This window comes from Arachis ipaensis, chromosome B10 (assembly GCF_059453495.1).
Source record: "Arachis ipaensis isolate K30076 ecotype BB chromosome B10, ASM5945349v1, whole genome shotgun sequence".
Taxonomy (NCBI): Eukaryota; Viridiplantae; Streptophyta; class Magnoliopsida; order Fabales; family Fabaceae; genus Arachis; species Arachis ipaensis.
The window spans coordinates 77,184,710-77,189,530 of NC_142435.1; positions in this window are offsets into that span (position 1 = coordinate 77,184,710).

A 4,821-nucleotide genomic window follows, 5' to 3' on the forward strand; every position below is an offset into this window, starting at 1 on the left:
CGAGCAAAAGAAGAAAGAAGAGATTAGAAGAAGAGGAAATAGAGGAGATGGAGGGGTTTAGTGGTTCGGCCAAGGGGGTAGTGGTGTGTATGTTGTGTGAAAATGAAGGTGGTGAGTAGGGGTATTTATAGAGTAAGGGGGAGAGAGGGTGATGAACGGATAATTTATACGCTTGTTGGCACTGTTTTTAGTATGTTTTTAGTAGAATCTAGTTACTTTTAGGGATGTTTTTATTAGTTTTTATGTTAAATTCACATTTCTGGACTTTACTATGAGTTTGTGTGTTTTTCTGTGATTTGAGGTATTTTCTGGCTGAAATTGAGGGACTTGAGCAAAAATCAAATTCAGAGGTTGAAGAAGGACTGCTGATGCTATTGGATTCTGACCTCCCTGCACTCAAAGTGGATTTTCTGGAGCTACAGACCTCAAAATGGCGCGCTTTCAATTGCGTTTGAAAGTAGACATCCAGGGCTTTCCACCAATGTATAATAGTCCATACTTTGAACGCGTTTAGATGACGTAAAAGGGCGTTGAACGCCAGTTCTACGCTGCTGTCTTGAGTTAAACGCCAGAAACAAGTCACAAACCAGAGTTGAACGCCAGAAATACGTTACAACCTGGCGTTCAACTCCAGAAAGAGCCTCTGCACGTGTAACATTCAAGCTCAGCCCAAGCACACACCAAGTGGGCCCCGGAAGTGGATTTATGCATCAATTACTTACTTCTGTAAACCCTAGTAGTTAGTTTATTATAAATAGGACTTTTTACTATTGTATTAGACATCTTTGGATCATCTTTGGATTATATTTTGATCCTATTGATCACGTTTGGGGGCTGGCCATTCGGCCATGCCTGGACCTTTCACTAATGTATTTTCAACGGTAGAGTTTCTGCACTCCATAGATTAAGGTGTGGAGCTCTGCTGTTCCTCAAAGATTAATGCAAAGTACTACTATTTTTCTATTCAATACAACTTATTCCGCTTCTAAGATATTCATTCGCACTTCAACCTGAATGTGATGAACGTGACAATCATCATCGTTCCTTATGAACGCGTGCCTGACAACCACTTCCGTTCTACCTTAGATTGAATGAGTATCTCTTAGATCTCTTAATCAGAATCTTCGTGGTGTAAGCTAGATTGATGGCGGAATTCATGAGAGTCCGGAAAGTCTAAACCTTGTCTGTGGTATTCGAGTAGGACTCTTGGATTGAATGACTGTGACGGGCTTCAAACTCACGAGTACTGGGCATAGTGACAGACGCAAAAGGAGGGTGAATCCTATTCCAGTATGATCGAGAACCTCAGATGATTAGCCGTGCTGTGACAGAGCATTTGGACCATTTTCACAAGAGGATAGGATGCATCCATTGGCAAGGGTGACGCCTCCAGACGATTAGCCATGCAGTGACAGCGCATCGGACCATTTTTCAGAGAGGATCAAAAGTAGCCATTGACAACGGTGATGTCCTTACATAAAGCCAGCCATAGAAAGGAGTAAGACTGATTGGATGAAGACAGTAGGAAAGCAAAGGTTTATAGGGACGAAAGCATCTCCATGCATTTATCTGAAATTCTAACCAAGGATTTACATAAGTGTTTCTATCCTTATTTTATGTTTACTTATTATTTAATTTCGAAAACTCCATAACCTTTTGATATCCGCCTGACTGAGATTTACAAGATGACCATAGCTTGCTTCATACCAACAATCTCCGTGGGATCGACCCTTATTCGCGTAAGGTTTATTACTTGGACGACCCAGTGCACTTGCTGGTTAGTTGTGCGAAGTTGTGATAAAAAGTTGAGATTACAATTGAGCGTACCATGTTGATGGCGCCATTGATGATCACAATTTCGTGCACCAAGTTTTTGGCGCCGTTGCCGGGGATTGTTCGAGTTTGGACAACTGACGGTTCATCTTGTTGCTCATATTAGGTAATTTTCTTTTTGTTTTATTTTCAAAAATTTTTCACAAATCTTTCAAAAATTTCTCCTTTGTTTTCGAAAAAATTTAAAAAAAAAATGTTTTCAAAAATATATTTTTCTTCGGAATTTTTAAGAATGAATTCTAGTGTTTCATGAAGCCTGTTGAAGCCTGGCTAGCTGTAAAGCCATGTCTAATTCTTCTGGGTAGGGAATGTCAGGCGTGTCATGTCTGAATTACATACTAAAGCTTGGCTGGCTATTAAGCCATGCCTGACCCTTTGATTGGAGCTTTAGTCTAAAGAGCATAAGATTCCTGGAATTCATATTAAAAATTTTGGAATCCTTATTTTTCTTTTTCAAAATGATTTTCAAAAAAATTAAAAGAAAATACAAAAAAAATAAAAAAATCATAAAAATCAAAAATATTTTATGTTTCTTGTTTGAGTCTTAAGTCAAGTTGAAAGTTTGGTGTCAATTGCATATTCATCTTGCATTTTTCGAAAAATTCATGCATTCATAGTGTTTTTCATGATCTTCAAGTTGTTCTTGGTAAGTCTTCTTGTTTGATCTTGATGTTTTCTTGTTTTGCATCTTTTCTTGTTTTTCATGTGCATTTTTGCATTCATAGTGTCTAAACATGAAAGATTTCTAAGTTTGGTGTCTTGCATGTTTTCTTTGCATATAAAAATTTTCAAAAATATGTTCTTGATGTTCATCATGATCTTCATAGTGTTCTTGGTGTTCATCTTGACATTCATAGCATTCTTGCATGCATTCATTGTTTTGATCCATAACTTTCATGCATTGCATCATTTTTCTTGTTTCTCTCTCTCATCATAAAAAATTTCAAAAATAAAAAAAAAGAAATATCTTTCCCTTTTTCTCTCTCATAAATTCGAAAATTAGATTTGACTTTTTCAAAAATTTTTAAAATCTAGTTGTTTTTATGAGTGAAATCAAAATTTCAATTTAAAAATCTCATCTTTTTTCAAAATCTTTTTCAAAAATCAAATCTTTTTCATTTTTTCTTATTTATTTTTGAAAATTATAAAAATATTTTTCAAAAACCTTTTTCTTATCTTTATCTCTTAATTTCCGAAAATAATATCACCAATTAATGTTTTGATTCAAAAATTTCAAGTTTGTTACTTGCTTGTTAAGAAAGATTCAAACTTTAAGTTCTAGAATCATATCCTGTGATTTCCTGTGAATCAAGTCATTAATTGTGATTTTAAAAATCAAATCTTTTTCAAAACTAATTTCAATCATATCTTTTCAAAAATATCCTCTTATCTTATCTTTTTCAAAAATTTGATTTCAAAATATCTTTTCTAACTTCCTAACTTCTTATCTTTTCAAAATTTGTTTCAACTAACTAACTAACTTTGTGTTTGTTTCTTATCTTTTTCAAAACTACCTAACTAACTCTCTCTCTCTCTCTCTAATTTTCGAAAATATCTTCCCTCTTTTTCAAAATTTCTTTTTAATTAACTAATTATTTTAATTTTTGATTTTAATTTTCGAAAACTAACTTTTTTTCAAAAACTATTTTCGAAAATCACTAACCCTTTTTCAAAAATAATTTTTGAAAATCCTTCTCCCTCATCTCTTTCTAATTATTTATTCATCTACTAACACTTCTCTTCATCTCACATCACTGCTCCTATCCTTACCCTTGTGTTTGGATTCTTCATTCTTCTTCACCCCTATTCCTTTTCTTCTTCTACTAACAATAAGGAACCTCTTTACTGTGACATAGAGGATTCCTCTTCTTTTCTTGTTATCTTCTCTTTCTTATGAGCAGGGACAAGGAAAAAGGCATTCTTGTTGAAGCTGATCAAGAACCTGAAAGGACTCTGAAGAGGAAACTAAGAGAAGCTAAATTACAATAATCCAGAGATAACCTTATTGAAAATTTCGAATAAGTAAAGGAGATGGCAGCCGAACCCAACAACAATAATGCAAGGAGGATGCTTGGTGACTTTACTGCACCTAATTCCAATTTACATGGAAGAAACATCTCCATTCCTGCCATTGGAGCAAACAACTTTGAGCTGAAACCTCAATTAGTTTCTCTGATGCAGCAGAACTGCAAGTTTCATGGACTTCCATCTGAAGATCCTTTTCAGTTCTTAACTGAATTCTTGCAGATATGTGATACTGTTAAGACTAATGGAGTAGATCCTGAAGTCTACAGGCTCATGCTTTTCCCTTTTGCTGTAAGAGACAGAGCTAGAGTGTGGTTGGACTCTCAACCCAGAGATAGCCTGAACTCTTGGGACAACCTGGTCACGGCTTTCTTAGCCAAGTTCTTTCCTCCTCAAAAGCTGAGCAAGCTTAGAGTGGATGTTCAAACCTTCAGACAAAAAGAAGGTGAATCCTTCTATGAAGCTTGGGAAAGATACAAGCAACTGACCAAAAAGTGTCATTCTGACATGCTTTCAGAATGGACCATCCTGGATATATTCTATGATGGTCTATCTAAATTGGCTAAGATGTCATTGGATACTTCTGCAGGTGGATCCATTCACCTAAAGAAAACGCCTGCAGAAGCTGAAAAACTCATTGACATGGTTGCTAATAACCAGTTCATGTACACTTCTGAGAGGAATCCTGTGAGTAATGGGACGCCTATGAAGAAGGGAGTTCTTGAAATTGATACTCTGAATGCCATATTGGCTCAGAACAAAATATTGACTCAGCAAGTCAATATGATTTCTCAAAGTCTGAATGGAATGCAAGCTGCATCCAACAGTACTCAAGAGGCATCTTCTGAAGAAGAAGCTTATGATCCTGAAAACCCTGCAATAGCAGAGGTAAATTATATGGGTGAACCTTATGGAAACACCTATAACCCATCATGGAGAAATCATCCAAATTTCTCATGGAAG